Source organism: Nicotiana tomentosiformis, chromosome 8 (genome assembly GCF_000390325.3).
Source record: "Nicotiana tomentosiformis chromosome 8, ASM39032v3, whole genome shotgun sequence".
In the NCBI taxonomy this organism is placed as follows: Eukaryota; Viridiplantae; Streptophyta; class Magnoliopsida; order Solanales; family Solanaceae; genus Nicotiana; species Nicotiana tomentosiformis.
In genome coordinates, this window is record NC_090819.1 from 109,601,075 (window position 1) to 109,619,153 (window position 18,079).

At 35.6% G+C, this 18,079-nt stretch overlaps 2 long non-coding RNA genes across 2 annotated transcripts; both read right to left on the reverse strand.

Moving 5' to 3' along the window:
• Positions 1 to 5,702: 5,702 nt before the first annotated feature.
• On the reverse strand, positions 5,703 to 13,117 carry LOC108944750 (uncharacterized). The gene is made up of 4 exons (XR_011410106.1): positions 12,820 to 13,117; positions 12,643 to 12,707; positions 12,312 to 12,441; positions 5,703 to 5,936 (listed from the first exon to the last, which is right to left on the reverse strand). It is a non-coding gene; the product is annotated as an uncharacterized lncRNA (long non-coding RNA).
• Positions 13,118 to 16,091: 2,974 nt separating this feature from the next.
• Positions 16,092 to 17,749, reverse strand: LOC104094214 (uncharacterized). Its single transcript, XR_685812.2, has 2 exons — positions 16,631 to 17,749; positions 16,092 to 16,451 (listed from the first exon to the last, which is right to left on the reverse strand). It is a non-coding gene; the product is annotated as an uncharacterized lncRNA (long non-coding RNA).
• Positions 17,750 to 18,079: the final 330 nt, after the last annotated feature.

Consider the following 18,079-nt stretch of genomic DNA (forward strand, 5'->3'; position numbering starts at 1 on the left):
GTGTATATTTCCTATTTGTTTTCTTTATATATAATGTCTATTTATTTTAATTATGTATTTTTATTTTTGAGTCAGATCAATAAAAAATAAATTGGCTACAACTTCATTATTTTTACCAAATAAAAAAAGTATAGCCAAAATAATGAACTTGTAATTGTACACTCTTTTTATTTCTTCTTTTGATGCAATGACTATTTATTTCAACTAAGGGTGGAAAGTGGGCCGGTCCCGGGCCTAAACGGGCTAAATGGTCCGGTCCAAACGGTCCCGGGCCGGTCCCAAATTAAACGGGTTAAACGATCTTTTTATAGGGATCGGTCTGGGACCGGGACCATTTGGTCCCGGGCTAAACGGTCCCGGCCCGCGGGCTAAGTGGGCCCAACGGATTTAAAATAAATAAATAAATAGAAATTAGAGATAAAAGGGTGTTAAAAATAATATCTAAGTCTAAAGAAAAAAAATATTGTAAAGAGATATGCCTTGTAATTTTATTATAACATTAAAAAATATGGCAATATCTTTCTTAGTCTTCATCTCCCTATGGAATGAGCACAACAAGGTGCTAATACCACCATTGAGAAGAAAAAAAACTAATCAAGATGTACCAAAATATAAGTTACATAATACATACTAATTTTTGTTCATACAAGTTACATGGTATCTCTTACAAACTTCATAAATCTATCAAGGTCCGGAGGAATTTCTGTTGGTAGTGGCGAAAAAGTAGCGTGGTCATCGCCACTTCCGGGCGAAGCAATATCCTCCGCAAGTTCAGCTAGCATTTCATCGTAAGCTTCGTCTTCATCTGGTTGTGATTCAGTAAGTCCAAAATTTCTTCTTTCCGACCGAATCCAATCTTTGAAAAGTACTGATTTTTCCAAGATCTCCCTCATAGACGCTCTATAATCACCGAGTTGAAGTCTTGCTTGACTGAAAGCGCTCTCTGATGCCACTGTTGAAGCTTGAGTAGTTAAAATATCTCGGGCCATCCTTGAAAGAACCGGAAAGTATTTTTCTTTGTCCTTCCACCATTCCAAAAGATTAAAGGAGCCGTCGGGATTCATTTCCTCAATTCCCTACGACAAATAAACTTCAAGCTCATTTAGTTGTGAAAAATTACTACTACTAGAACCTTGAGAACCCCTAAACCCCGCCTAAGCACTAAGTGCTCTTACTCCCGCAGTTCTTTTAGATGATTGAGAATCAGAAGAAGAAGGAGTTGGAACATTTGGTCTAGCATGATTTAATGCAACTTGATAAGTATTAAAAATAGTTTGAGCATTTATTCTAATTGAGACTATTGCTTCCGGAAGTTGAGACATTTCCTCATCTTCAAGTGTTAAACCATTATAAACAGTTTCATACCAAAAATGAGGACCTCCTAATTTCATACAACGATTTAACAAACCAGAAACACCATAAATAGGGGGAATAGGGAAAAATATTTTTTATACTTTTTTCTCATAGAATCAATAAAAAGTTTATATATTTCCCCACCCTCTGAAAAACGAGCAAACAAATTTACAAGTTCTGCAATATGAACTAAACAGTTAGAAATAGTAGGATAATATTGCCCAGAAAATTCATTTGTAACAATATGAAATCTACAAGTATTTTAACATTAGCCCAATCCCCATTTGTAAGGTGCTCATCATCATCACTTACATGTGCATTAAATGTTGAGTTTATGGGGTTTCTATATTCATATGCAACAACCAAACTTTCATACATGTAATTTCATCTAGTTGGACAAGGTTTAGGAACCTTACTTTCTCTTAGGCCAAATACATCGCATCTTTTAAAATATTCTCTAAGTCTACTTCTACGGTTTGAATAAAAAAGCTAGTTAAGAGCTATTTTAACCTTTTCAATTTCAATATTTAAAATTCTCATACCATCACCCACAATTAAATGGTAAATATGACAAATACATCTAACATGAAAAATATCACTAAATGCAGGATTTAGCGTAGTGGTAAGTAACGCTATAGCATTTGTGTTACTAGTAGCATTTTCCATTGAAATTGATATTATTTTATCACTAATGCAAAAATATCTACAAATATCTGTAACTGTGCTAGCAATCTACTGCCATGTGTGACGTGAATTAATTATTCTATAAGAAATAATGCGCTTTTGTATTATCCAATCCTCATCAATCCAATGACTGGTAACAGTAAGGTAATCAAAGTCGTTACCACTTCTACCAATATCAGTTGTAATAGGAACACGATAATTTATATAAGTAAATAAATAGCGCAAATATTGTTCATATTCATGTTTATATTTATAAATATCGCTCTTTACGGTTATGCGAGGAAAATATTTATAAGTAGGATTAAAAAAATTTCTAATATAATGCACAAAGTTAGGGTCAAAAGAAAAACTATAGGGTAAACACATAACAATTACCATTTTTGCCAATTCTTCCCGATCATTTTTTAGATCATAATATAAAAGATCACCGGTAACAGTGTTAATTTCCGGTTGAAATTGATTTGAACCGGTACTAGGGTCAACCTGACTAGGAGTAGGTAGACTTTTCCCCTCGGCCAAAGCTTTCAGACGAAGATATCTCACTCTATCTTGAGGGTGTTTCATTATGTGTCTAGCGAAAGTTCTCGTACCTCTCTCCCCCCGCGATCCAAAATATTTAAAAACTAATTCTTTGCCGCAAGTTTTACACTTAGCCTTATTTTCTGGAATTAGTTATATAAAAAATGGTCAAACGGGAGATGTTTCCGTCCGTTTGCTAAGTTGTCAAGAAAAAATAGGGGTAGTAATAGGAGTATCAGATGGGGTATCAGTTGGATTAGCAGGGTTATCACTAGTTGGGTTAACATCAGGAGCATGACTAGTTGGTGTATCATCATCCGGTTGAGTTTCATCAAAATATATTTCCTCGTCATCATTTTCATCAATAGTTAGATTAGAATAAAGAGCGTTCATTAATTCATGGTCTAATTGTTCACCAACTCTAATATTATGGCAAAATTGACTTTCAGTAATAAACTATTATCTCTATCAAGAATAGCAGGTGTAGGACAGATATGGAGTTTGATTCGGGGAGCCCGGGGCAGTGGAGGAGGAACAGATTGAGCACTAGATTCGTCACTCTTGAATTTTCTCTTATTTTTACCAAAACATTTTTTTAAGGAAGCTATCTTAATTGATAAAGTAATAGAAAATAAATAAAACAAACAAAATTATAATATTAAAACTTAAGAGTTGGAACGAGTTTACCGAATTGACGAACAACTTGTTGAAAATTTATTATCGTTGAAAATTTCAATTCACCAACTTCACAATTGTTTCACAAATTGTAACAATTAAGTAAGCAATAGTAGCAATTATAGAAGAAAATTAGAGAGAGATTGTTATAGATTGATGAATTTGTAAGAAAAAGTGAAAGAATGAGGGGGTATTTATAGTTGAAAATATGGAGAAAATATAATTATAATAAGTTTGGGATTAAAACAAAGTCTGGGGGGGGGAGGGAGTTAAGTGGTTATTTTATAAATAACCAACGGCTATTTTTGACAGTCCAACGACTATATTTTAAAAAATAAAATAGCCGTTGGGACCGTTTGGCCCGCTAAGGAACTGGTCCGAGTCCGGTCCCTGGCGGGCTAAATGGTCCCGGTCCTTGCGGGCCTAAATCATAGGACCGCCCCAGGCTCACTAAAATCGGGCCAAACGGTCCTGACCCGTTTTGCCTGCGGTCCCGGACCTGAACCGGCCCACTTGCCACCCTTAATTTTAACTGTGTATATTTACTTTTTCAGGTAAAATCTGTAAAATAAAATATTTTGAGAGCACCATAATTTAAAGCTATATATTATTGCCAAAATAATAAAGTTCAAACTATGTATTTTTTTATAACTTTTTAGATGTCTTGACTATTTATTTCAATTGTATAAATCTTTATTTTCAGGTCAAATTCAAAAAAGAATAACTAAAACTTTATTATTTTTTGCCAAAAAAATAAATTACCCTAAATAATGTAGTTCTAGCCAAGTTTTATTATAAATTTTATTTGAAAAATATTTATCTAAAAAAGAAAATTTAAGAAATGCAGCTTTGCCAATTGCAAACCTTACTCTATGAAAGCAGTAATATTTAGCATGGGTGTCAAACACCCCCTAAACTTGGAACGAATTATTAGTAATAACTTTATACTATTCGTGATCTTAATTGCCCCCTGAACTTGGCCTTTTGAGAGTGGTTACCATTGTACGCTGATGTGGTAAAGCGTTTAGGTGCACTCTTTTTTAAGCGGGTAAGAGTGAAGAAAAATTGAAATATCAGTTTTCAAATAGGTTATTTTTGAATATTTAATTATCATATAGTCATATATAATGATTTATTTGATAGAACTATGTATTTCTTCTTGTTTCATCTTAACATACAATGTGGACTTTACTCTAAATTTTATTGTTTTTAATTTCTTCTAAGATATAATGTTTATTTGTTCCAATTGCATATTTCTTTTTTTATTTTTGGCTGAATTTGTAAAACATTTTGTAGGAACTACATCATTTTAGCCAAATAAAAAACTTTTAGCAAATATAATAGAGTATCGGTTGTGTATATTTTCAATTTCTTTTCTTTATATATAATTTCTATTTATTTTAATTGTGTATTTTTATTTTTGATTCAGATCAATAAAAAATAAATTGGCTACAAATTCATTATTTTTACCAAATAAAAAAAGTATAGCCAAAATAATGAACTTGCAATTGTACACTCTTTTTATTTCTTCTTTTGATGCAATGACTATTTATTTCAACTAAGGGTGAAAAGTGGGCCGGTCCCGGGCCTAAACGGTCTAAGTGGTTCGGTCCAAATGGTCCCGGGCCGGTCCCAAATTAAACGGGCTAAACGGTCTTTTTGCAGGGACCGGCCCGCAGGCTAAGTGGGCCCAACGGATATAAAATAAATAAATAAATAGAAATTAGAGATAAAAGAATGTTAAAAATAATATCTAAGTCTGAAGACAAAATTATTGTAAAGAGATATGCCTTGTAATTTTATTATAACATTAAAAAATATGGCAATATCTTTTTTAGTCTTCATCCCCCTATGCAATGAGCACAACAATGTGCTAATACCACCATTGAGAAGAAAAAAAAACTAATCAAGATGTACCAAAATATAAGTTACATAATACATATTAATTTTTATTCATACAAGTTACATGGTATCTCTTACAAACTTCATAAATCTATCAAGGTCCGGAGGAATTTCTGTTGCGTAGTGGCGGAAAAGTAGCGTGGTCATCGCCACTTCCGAGCGAAGCAATATCCTCCGCAAGTTCAGCTAGCATTTCATCGTAAGCTTCGTCTTCATCTGGTTGTGATTCAGCAAGTCCAAAATTTCTTCTTTCCGACCGAATCCAATCTCTGAAAAGTACTAATTTTTCCAAGATCTCCCTCATAGACGCTCTATAATCACCGAGTTGAAGTCTTGCTTGACTGAAAGCGCTCTCTTATGCCACTGTTGAAGCTTGAGTAGTTAAAATATCTCGGGCCATCCTTGAAAGAACCGAAAAGTATTTTTCTTTGTCCTTCTACCATTCCAAAAAATTAAAGTTGTCACAACCCAAATTTCACCTATAGGTCATGATGGCGCCTAACACTACAGCTAGGCAAGCCAACTAATAAATCAATCGTACATTGGTTAAACTTTTATTCCAAAAAAAAAATAGAAATACCAACTTCTACCAATGTGTGTGCCAAGACCTGGTGTCACAAATGCATGAGCATATAGTAGATTATACAAAACTCCAAATACTGTCTGAAATGAAATAGACAGGATATAAATATAAGAAGAGACACTGATAGTTGCAGAACGGCTCAGAAAGGCAGCTCACCACTATGCCTCGGGATGACGTGGGTATGTGATGATAGGTCCTCCACTAGTACTTGTCTCAGATCCTGCACAAAAAGTGCAGCAAGTGTAGCATGAGTACGTAAACAATGTATACCCAGTAAGTAACAAGCCTAATCTCGAAGTGGTTGAGACGAGATGGCCGACTTTGACACTCACTATGGGTCAATAATAATTGAAATAAAATTAGGATATTCAAATCAGCATGATTTACAGAATTTACAAATAATTTATTTAATCAGCGAAAATAATCAAATTCCTTCAAATGTAACAATTCTCATTATATTAATTAAATTCCTTCAATTCAAATAAATTCTAATTTATCAATTAAATCTCATTTACAGGAGTAACAATTAATTCCTAAACAAGCAAGAATAATAATTCATTAAATTTCAAGGATTTTCCAATTTATTACTTAGCTTCACAAGCTGAAATAAATTATTAAAGTATCGTGTAATTATTATTATTAAGCACGATTTCTGCCGAGTACGTATGGCCCGATCCAGAGTGTCGTGTACACTGCCGAGGGATGTGCGACTCGATCCATAGATGCATCTATCCTGCCGAGGCGTTCGGCGCGCTCCACAAGAAAGGAGGACATTTTCTTATGTGCCTCCGGAAGGACAGTATGTTTATTATAAGATAAATTTGGGAGGAGAACTATTTCTTTTAACAATTAATTGATTTAAATAGTAAAATCAAGCCTATGAGATTTCCATCCTTTAATATCTTTCTCAAACAATTCACAATATATTCATATATATATATATATATATATATATATATATATATATATATATATATATATATATATATATATATATATCAATTAATATTAATTAATCAAAGAATACAATTTATATAAGTAATACATGATTTGAGTCCTAAACTACCCGGACTTTAGTATTAATAATAGCTACGCACGGACTCTCGTCACCTCGTGCATACGTAGCCCCCACAATTAGCAATAATTATTTAATCTTAATTACCTATGAGGTAATTTCTCCCTCACAAGATTAGACAAGAGACTTACCTTGTCTTGCTCCAATTTAATCCACTATAAGGCCTTTTCCACGATTATCCAACTCCGTCTGGCTCGAATCTAGCCAAAATAATTCGATACAATTACTAAATATTATAGGAATCAATTCTATAAGAAAATACTACATTTTAAAGAAAAGATATGAAATTAATTAAAAATTCGCATGCGGGGCCCACATCTCGGAATCCGGCAAAAGTTATGAAATCCGACAACCCATTCAATTACGAGTCCAACCATACCAGTTTCACTCAAATCTGACTCCGAATCGATACCGAAATCTCAATATTTCGTTTATATGAGATTTCTAAATGTTTTCCAAATTTCAATCTCAAAACACTAATTTATGGTGAAAACAATGATATACTTGTATATCTAGACCAAATCCGAGTTAGAATCACTTACTCCAATGTTTTTCCCTTGAAAATCTGCCAAAAGTCGTCTCTACTCAAGCTCAAGCTCGTCAAAAATGGCAAATGGGATGAATGCCCTCTTTTTATAAAACTGCCCAGCAGTCTTCGGAACTGGGCCTCGATCACGGCATCGAACATGTGTCTTCGATCAGGGCATCGAGCTTGGGTCTCAATCCTAGCCTCGAGCCATACCTTCGATCATGCCCTCGAGCCTTGCCTTCGATCGCGGCTTCGATCACAGGCTCGAGCCTGGACCTCGGTCATGGCCTCGATCAGGGTATCGAAGTTGGTCCTTCGATCATATCCTCAATCATGGCATCGAGCTTGAGCCTAGAATTGTGACCCTCGATCTTGGGTCTCGATCCTGGCCCTCGAGCCTTGCCTTCGATCATGGCCCTCGAGCTGAACCTTAGATCATGGCCCTCGAGTTGGACCTTCGATCATGGCTTCGATACACTAGCTCGAGCATGTACCTTGTCAACCCTGGGCTCGATATCTGGGCTCGATCACAGCTCAGAATGTCCAACAGAAGAGGAAATATTACAGTAGCTTTTAACTCAAATGTTTGATCTGTTAACCATCCGAAACTCACCCGAGGCCCTCGGGATCTCAACCAAATATACCAACAAGTCCTAAAATATCATACAAACTTAGTCGAACCTCTAAATCACATCAAACAACGCTAAAACCATGAATGATACCCCAATTCAAGCTTAATGAAACTAAGAGTTTTCAACTTCTACATTCAACGTCGGAACCTATCAAATCAACTCCGATTGACCTCAAATTTTACAGACAAGTCATAAATTACATACGAAGCTATGAAAATTTTTGGAACTGAATTCTGACTCCGGTATCAAAAAGTCAACTCCCCGGTCAAACTTTCGAACTTTAAATTCCTATTTTAGCCATTTCAAGCCTAATTTCACTACGGACTTCCAAATAAAATTCCGATCATGCTCCTAAATCCAAAATCACCATATGGAGCTGTTGGAATCATCAAAATTTTATTCCGGGGTCGTTTTCTAAAAATGTTGACCGAAGTCAAACTTAACACATCAAGGCCAACTTAAGGAACCAAGTGTTTCGGTTTCACCTCAAACACTTCCAAATCCCAAACCAACCATCCTCGCAAGTCATAAATCATTACAAGCACCTACGAAAAGTTTTATTTTAGGGAACGGAGTTCTAAAAGTTAAAATGACTGATTGGGTCATTACAAAAGGAGTCGTCAGGATTCACTTTCTCAATTCCCTGCGACAAATAAACTTCAAGCTCATTTAGTTGTGAAAAATCACTACTACTAGAACCTTGAGAACCCCTACACCTCGCCTAAGCACTAAGTGCTCTTACTCCCACAGTTCTTTTAGATGATTGAGAATCAGAAGAAGAAGGAGTTGAAACATTTGGTCTAGCATGATTTAATGCAACTTGATAAGTATTAAAAATAGTTTGAGCATTTATTCTAATTGAGGCTATTGCTTCCGGAAGTTGAAACAATTCCTCATCTTCAAGTGCTAAACCATTATAAACAGTTTCATACCAAAAATGAGGACCTCCTAATTTCATACAAGGATTTAACAAACCAGAAACATCATAAATAGGGGGAATAGGGAAAAATATTTTTTATACTTTTTTCTCATAGAATCAATAGCAAGTTTATAAATTTCCCCACCCTCTGAAAAACGAGCAAACAAATTTGCAAGTTCTGCAATATAAACTAAACAGTTAGAAATAGTAGGATAATATTGCCCAAAAAATTAATTTGTAGCAATATGAAATCTACAAGTATTTTAACATTAGCCTAATCCCCATTTGTAAGGTGCTCATCATCATCACTTACATGTGCATTAAATATTGAGTTTATGGGATTTCCTTATTCATATGCAATAACCAAACTTTCATACATGTAATTCCATCTAGTTGGACAAGGTTTAGAAACTTTTCTTTCTCTTAGGCCAAATTCATCGCATCTTTTAAAATATTCTCTAAGTCTACTTCTACGGTTTGAATAAAAAAACTAGTTAAGAGCCATTTTAACCTTTTCAATTTCAATATTTAAAATTCTCATACCATCACCCACAATTAAATTGTAAATATGACAAATACATCTAACATGTAAAATATCACTAAATGCAAGATTTAGCGTAGTGGTAAGCAAGGCTATAGCATTTATGTTACTAGTAGCATTATCCATTGAAATTGATATTATTTTATCACTAATGCAAAAATATCTACAAATATTTGTAACTGTGCTAGCAATAAACTGCCCTGTGTGACGTGAATTAATTATTCTATAAGAAATAATGCACTTTTGCATTATCCAATCCTCATCAATCCAATGACTGATAACAGTAAGGTAATCACAGTCGTTACTACTTCTACCAATATCAGTTGTAATAGCAACACGACAATTTATATAAGTAAATAAATAGCGCAAATATTGTTCATATTTATGTTTATATTTATAAATATCGCTCTTTACGGTTGTGCGAGGAAAACCTTTATAAGTAGGATTAAAAATAATTCTAATATAATGCACAAAGTTAGGGTCAGAAGGAAAACTATAGGGTAAACACATAACAATTACCATTTTTGCCAATTCTTCCCGATCATTTTTTAGATCATAATATAAAATATCACCGGTAATAGTATTAATTCCTGGTTGAAATTGATTTGAACCGGTACTAGGGTCAACCTGACTAGGAGTAGGTAGATCTTTCCCCTCGGCTAAAGCTTTCAGACGAAGATATCTCACTCTATCTTGAGGGTGTTTCAATATGTGTCTAGCCAAAGTTCCCATCCCCCCTCCCCCCCGCGATCCAAAATATTTAAAAACTAACTCCTTGTCGCAAGTTTTACATTTAGCCTTATTTTCTAAAATTAGTTGAGTAAAAAATAGCCAAACGGTAGATGTTTTCGTCCGTTTGCTAGGTTGTCAAGAAAAAAATAGGGGTAGTAATAGGAGTATCAGATGGGATATCAGTTGGATTAGCAGGGTTATCACTAGTTGGGTTAACATCAGGAGCATGACTAGTTGGTGTATCATCATCTGGTTGAGTTTCATCAAAATATATTTTCTCGTCATCATTTTCATCAATAGTTAGATTAGAATAAAGAGCGTTCATTAATTCATGGTCTAATTGTTCACCAACTCTAATATTATGGCAAAATTGACTTTCAGTAATAAACTATTATCTCTATCAAGAATAGCAGGTGTAGGACAGATATGGAGTTTGATTCGGGGAGCCCGGGGCAGTGGAGGAGGAACAGATTGAGCACTAGATTCGTCACTCTTGAATTTTCTCTTATTTTTACCAAAACATTTTTTTAAGGAAGCTATCTTAATTGATAAAGTAATAGAAAATAAATAAAACAAACAAAATTATAATATTAAAACTTAAGAGTTGGAACGAGTTTACCGAATTGACGAACAACTTGTTGAAAATTGATTATCGTTGAAGGCTTCAATTCACCAACTTCACAATTGTTTCACAAATTGTAACAATTAAGTAAGAAATAGTAGCAATTATAGAAGAAAATTAGAGAGACATTGTGATAGATTGATAATTTTGTAAGAAAAAGTGAAAGAATGAGGGGGCATTTATAGTTGAAAATAGGAAAAAAGTGTAATTATAATAAGTTTGGGATTAAAACAAAGTTGGGGGAGGGGGGAGGGGGTTAAATGGCTATTTTATAAATAACCAACGACTATTTTTGACTGCCCAACGACTATACTTTAAAAAACAAAATAGCCGTTGAGACCGTTTGGCCGGCTAAGGGACCGGTCCGGGCCCGGTCCCTGGCGGGCTAAATGGTCCCGGTCCTGGCGTGCCCAAATCATAGGACCGGCCCACGAGACCGGCCCAGGCCCACTAAAACCGGGCCAAATGGTCCTGGCCCGTTTTGCCCGCGGTCCCGGGCCAGTCCCGGACCTGAACCGGCCCACTTGCCACCCTTAATTTCAACTGTGTATTTTTACTTTTTCAGGTAAAATTTGTAAAAAAAATAAATTTGAGAGCACCATAATTTAGAGCTATATATTATAGCCAAAATAATAAAGTTCAAACTATGTATTTTTTATAACTTTTTAGATGCATTGACTATTTATTTCAATTGTATAAATCTTTATTTTCAGGTCAAATTCAAAAAAGAATAACTAAAACTTTATTATTTTTAGCCAAAAAAATAAATTAGCCTAAATAATGTAGTTCTAGCCAAGTTTTATTATAAATTTTATTTGAAAACAATTTATCTAAAAAAGTAACATACTTAAAAAAGTAAAAAAAAAATATTTTATTTTTTAAAAATGCCACAGACAGAAAAATCCATGTGGCAGGCGAGTGCACGCCACTTTCCTGGGATGAGATCGTCCAATGGGGTAACAACTATCGAATAATCAAGTATAGAGGGTAATTAAGACCATAGTTAGTTCAAAGATGTAGCCAATAATGCGTGTCAAGTTTAAGAGGGTTTTAAGTTATTTTGTCAAAATGTATAGGCGGGTTTGTCCAAAACATCATATACCCAATGGCTGTTGGGGAACTGGGAGATGGTGGTAGAAGAAGAAGTGGCGGAGAAGATGGTAAGGTGGCATGTCATGTGCCGTCCATCTCAACAAAATGTCAGGCCATGTAGGATGATGTTGGCCATGGTGGAGGGTATATTTTTGCACTAATTTTATAACGTCGGGGGCAACAGTGGAATGACAGTATAACGGATGACATAAATAAACCTTTTCTCCTAGTAGGGGGTCTTTTTTACCCTTTCCCTTTAAAATATGGTAATTCATTGCATTTATAATTTATTAAGGTATAAAAATTGTTAAAGAAAAGGAATGCTGCAGAAATGGGGAAACTCCAAACATCCTAATTCCAGTATTTATCTCAAGACATAAACATAAGAAAACGAGTAAACAATGTTTACTTAAAGCTAGATATGATAAAATACAATGTTAACCTCGGGGTTACCTGCACTACAATTACATTGCAATTTCCCACGCAGATATATACATTTTTGAGATATGAAGTCTCCTCTGCTCCCTCATTGTATCTCGTCTTTACAATTGATTTACTTTCATCTCGAAGTAAAGGTAAATGCCTAAACACGAGAATCCAGCAAATATGCAAAAAATCACGTCAAAAACAAAGGTGAAGAATCACTAAAAATGAAAAAACTCAGAATTTTAAAAAAATTGTGAAGAAAAGCCCATTAAAAGGGAAGACGAAAATAGAATCCAAGGGGAATCAGAGGCAGCAAAGGATATTATTTCAGGGATAGAAGAAGAATAGATGTAAATACCAAAGAAATTTGGGGAGACGGCATTCACGAGAAAGAAATAGATGCATGCAACATGATTACAACACCTATACCAAACGAAACAACAAAAATTGAAAGAACTATCAAACAGAAAATGAACAATAAGGAGATCCCAAAATAAAAACATTAAACAATAAGAAAAAGATAGCATAAACTGACCCCAAAAGAAAATAATCAATCCTTTACGTTAGGCTATTTCTTTGTAGTAATTGTTATCTTCAACTCAGAATTGATACTTTTCAAGCTAAATGGGAAGGGGCGGTGATCGAGAGTGCAGACTGACTTAGAAGGTCACTTCAGATATCCGATGAAAAAGAGACTCCTTGAAGAACTGATTTAGCGAAAAGGGATCAAACATATAAGGACAAGAGAAGCACAAAAAACTGATATGTTTATTGAATCAAAGCAACCTTTAAGTACAAGACTGAAAAATCAATTCCCTAAACTAACTCCTCTGGAAGAGGAAGACTAAACTACTTGCTAAACAAACTCCTTGAATAAGGAGATTTATTAGAAAAAATAAAGGACTAACAAAATCCTAACTACTAGCTAAACAATTGGTCAAAGCAGTAAAGTAGTAGGTGATTAACTTATGCTCTAATACGCCTCCTCAAGTTAGGCAATGTGTAACTACGCCTAGCTTGAATAAGTGTCTGTCAAAGGCTGGCTTTGGTAGTGCTTCGGTGAGAGTATCCGTGAGCTGATCTGCAGTATGAATATGAACAATGTGAACTTAATTTTGTTGGACTTGCTTGCGGACAAAGTGAAAGTCTATCGCAATGTGTTTCATGCGGCTATGAAATACTGGATTTTCGCACTGATAAGGTGCACCAACATTATCACAGTAAATGGTTGATGCTTGTGGAAGTGAAACATGTAGTTCATTTAGCAGATTCGTCACCCAATTTGTTTCACCAAGTACACTTGCAACCGCTCGATACTCTGCTTCGGTTGATGACCGAGAAATTGTTCTTTGTTTCCTGGATGACCAGCTCACAAGATTTTGGCGAAAAAACAGTATGTAACCAGTAGTGGTGGCTCAATCACTCACATCTCCAGCCCAATCCGGATCAGAATACATGTGTAGCTTGAAATCATTATCTCTTTGAATGCGAAGACCAAACTGAATTGTTCCTTGAAGATACTTGAGTACTCGTTTGTGTGCTTTCCAGTGTACTTCAGATGTGGAGTGCATAAATTGTGACAATTTGTACACAGAGAAACTTATATCTGGATGAGTGAACGACATGTATGGTAGTTTTCCAAGAACTCTCTTGTAGCAAGTAGCATCAGTTGGTTCCGCTCCATCATTTTGTTTAACCACTTCATTGGAACTCATTGGAGTTTTTGCGTAATTGTAGTCTTTCATATTTTCTTCAGAGAGGATTTCACTGATGTAATTGGATTGTGATAAAGTAATTCCATCCGCAACACGAAACACCTCAACTCCAAGAAAAAAGTTAAGGTTTCTGAGATCCTTAATGGAAGAACGGCCAACAAGATAATAGATAGCCTGATTTACATATGAGGTATGGCTTGTTGTTCGACACTTTGCGAATGAAAAGCGATGCATCATATTCGGACTTGACAAATCCCAAATAGAGAAGGAATGTCTTAAGTTCATTGTTCTAGGCCCGAGGAGCTTGCTTGAGTCCGTATATAGCTTTCTTTAGGCGACATATATGTGAGGGGAACTGCTCATCTTCAAAACCCAGAGGTTGGACCATGTATATTTCTTCTTCTTTTAGGTGACCTTGCAAGAATGCGTTGTTGACATCAAGCTGACGTATGGGCCAATTCAGCTGGACATCAATCGAAAGCACCAAGCACACCATAGTCGGTTTGACAACCGGACTAAATGTGGCATGAAAGTCAATTCCAGGGCGTTGTGTAAACCCCTTTGAAACAAGACGAGTCGTGTAGCGATCAATTATCCCATCAACATTTCTCTTTAACATGTATAACCACTTGCAAGAAATAATATTTTTTGTGGGGTCGTGTGGTACCAATTCCATGTCTGATTATTCAATAATGCATCAAATTCACTTTTCATTGCTCTCTGCCACTCCGGGTGTTTGTTAGCTTGTTTAAAACTAGTAGGGGTGATGGTGGGGAATAAGTGAGCCATGAAGTCAAGGATTATTTTCGATTTGTGAATGTTATTCTGTGAACGAGTCACAACGCGATTTGGAGGAGGGAGATAAGGTGGTTGTGGTTCTATGACTGGAAGAGGTTCGGGGGAATATTGTGAGGGTTGCGGAGTTGAAGCAGTGGTACGAGCAACAATGTTTGGCCAGTTGATGTCATTTTTGTCTTTCTGCGACTGTATACAATTGAAAAAGATGGTGATTGAGGCTGTGGGACTGAGGTGAATGGTTGTTGAGAATATATAGGTGTTGAGGAAGGGACTGGTGATAATGTACGTAGTGATTGTGGAGGAGAGGAGACATTTGAATTTCTTGGGATAGTGATTGTGGAGGAGAGGAGACATTTGAATTTTTTGGGATAACTGTTGGGGATGGCAACGGGGGATACGATTGGGTATCATTAATATCAGGAGGAACAACAGAATTTGTAGAAGGAGAAGTAAAAGACGTACCTGGAGTTGCAGATTGTATTGGAGCACAGGCAGAGGAGACAATATTTTTTCTTTGAGTGTTGGTTTATGTATTTGGAATAAGTATAAGGTTGGGTAATTCACTGATTATGGGAGGAGAAAAAATAGGAGATTTTGTTGGGTTAGTTTCAGTTAGGTTTTCCCACATAAGGGTTTTAAAATTTAAGGAAATATTTGAAAATATATTCTGAAAAGGAAAATTATTTTCAAAAAAGTTTACATCTCGAGATAAATATATTTTGAAAGATTTTGGATCAAAACATTGATGACAATAACAATTTAAAGATTAACCTAAATAAACACAAGGTATTGACCGTGGCTCTAATTTATTTTTTGAATAGGGTGTGAACCAGAGAAAACATAGACACCCAAAAATTTTTAAAGAATTATAATATGGATCGTTACCAAATAATATTTGAAAAGATGATTTATTTTGTAAAAGTGAGGTTGGCAAGCGATTTATAAGATAAACCGCATGTTGACAAGCAAAAGACCAAAGAGTCGGTGGAAGCGAAACTTCATGAAGTAAAGTTCTTGTCATTTCAATAATATGTTTGTGACGTCTTTCGGGAAGAGCGACTCTTTGGGGGGGGGGGGAGGGGTGTATGGGGGAAATAAAAGATGATCAATACCCTGAGAAATTAGGTATGGATCGAGACTTTTATATTCTCCACCACCATCTATATAGATAGAAAGAATTTTTGTATTGAAACGACGTTCCATTAATGCTTGATAAGTTTTGAAAAGGTCTTTAACCTCACTTTTATTTTTAATGTATATAGCCAAGTATATTTGGTGTATTGATCAACAAAAATACAGTAGTATGATTTTTTGTCAATCGATAAAACCGGAGAAGGACCCCATAAATCACTAAATATTGTTGAAACGATTTGATACTTGATAAAATAAGATTCTGAAAAGGATGGCGATGAGCCTTATTCGATGAACAAGAATTACAAACAAAAAATTTGCCTCGCGATCATGGTAACGAAAATTTATTCAAAATAAAATTTAAAACTCTTGTGTGTGGATGACCCAATCGATGCCAGTTGAAGATGGATGTGTTGGTAGAGACCAAATGCGCTTTAGGAGAGGATATGGAAGGTGATGTTGGCCACTTATAGAGACCGTCTCTACTCCGACCGTGCACCAACAGATTCCGCATTTCCAGGTCCTTCACAGAAAAATGAAACGGAAAGAATTCAATAGAGGTTATGTTATCTTGACAAAATTTAGAGACAGAGAGTAAGTTGCGTTTAATGCTAGGAGCACAGAGAGTGTTAGAGAGTTTAAAAATATTATTTGATGCATGTAATTGAGTTAAACCAGTGTGAGTTATTGGTATTTTGTTACCATCACCCATTGAGACCTGCTACATGCCATTGTATTCCTGCAAGTTGTGAAGATTATCAGTTATGTGGTGAGATGGTCCAGAGTCGAGAATCCAAGGATTTGCTGATGCGTGCATTCCCAAAACATATTTTGCCTTGGCCTCAAAATGATTGTGAGATTTGGATTTGCATTCACTTGCAACATGACCTGGTTTGTTGCACAACTGGCAGCGAACACCATCATAAGAGTTATTGGTGTCCGAAGATCACCCCTAATTCTGTGAATTGAAGCGATTGTTGTATCACCATTGTTGGTTGCTGCCATTGTTATTGTTGGAGCGATGATTGTTCGAGTTTCCAGATTTGTTGAATGAAGCAACAGCAACAGTAATCTGGTTAGAAGCTTTCTTTGACTCTCCATGTCTAAGGAAAAGCTTATGGTCAAGAAGCTTCTCATAGAGTTATTCATACGTAATAGTGGAGTCACGAGCATGGGTTGCAACAGAAATACCACAAAATGCTAGTCCTAGACCACTCAGGATCTTAATAATGAGTTTAGAGTTTGTGACTGGGCACCTGCAGTAGAGAGTTCGTCAGCCATGGATCATATTTTGCAAATATTCAGTGACTGGTTGGGAGTCTTTTATGAGTCGCGCAAGTCGATCGCGAAGACTGAAAATTCTGGTTTGGGACTTGTTCGCATATGCAGTGTGCAATACATCCTAGGCTTTGCAGCTGCAACAGTAGTGGCAATTGTTGGATCAACAGATTCCATAAGTGCATTTTGAATGAGTTGGTCTTGACGAAACCAAAGAGCAAATGTAGGATTGGCAGTGAGAACTTTGCCAGTTGTGATAGTGCGAGATGGAGCAGGAGTAGACCTATCTAGATGACCATAAAGATCATGACCATGCATAAGCATGGAAAATTACGCCTTCCAAGTTGCAAAGTTGTGACTGCCTTGTAATTTTATGGGAAATTGTGACGTAGGATTAAATTGGACGACCATCACACCATAATTGTTATCAGCATTGACAACTCCAGTAGTGTTGGCCATTTGTGGAGGGTGAGTGAGAGAGAAAAAGGATAGTATCTTACTCGTTAGAGTTTGTTGAGGCTCTTGATGCCATATAAGAACAAGAGAAGCATTAAATGCTGATATGTTTATTGAATCAAAGAAACCTTTAAATACAAGAGTGAAAAACCAATTCCCTGAACTAACTCCTCTGGAAGAGGAAGACTAAACTACTTGCTAAACAAACTCCTTGAATAAGGAGATTTAGAGAAAATAAAGGACTAACAAAATTCTAACTACTAACTAAAGATTTGGTCAAAGCAGTTAAGTAGTAGGTGATTAACTTATGCTCTAATAAAACATAGCTCAATTTCTGCAAGTATAAGGTGCAATTAAACACTTCACACAATGTACATAAATAAGTTCAGGGGCGTGACAACAATTGCTTCTGACATG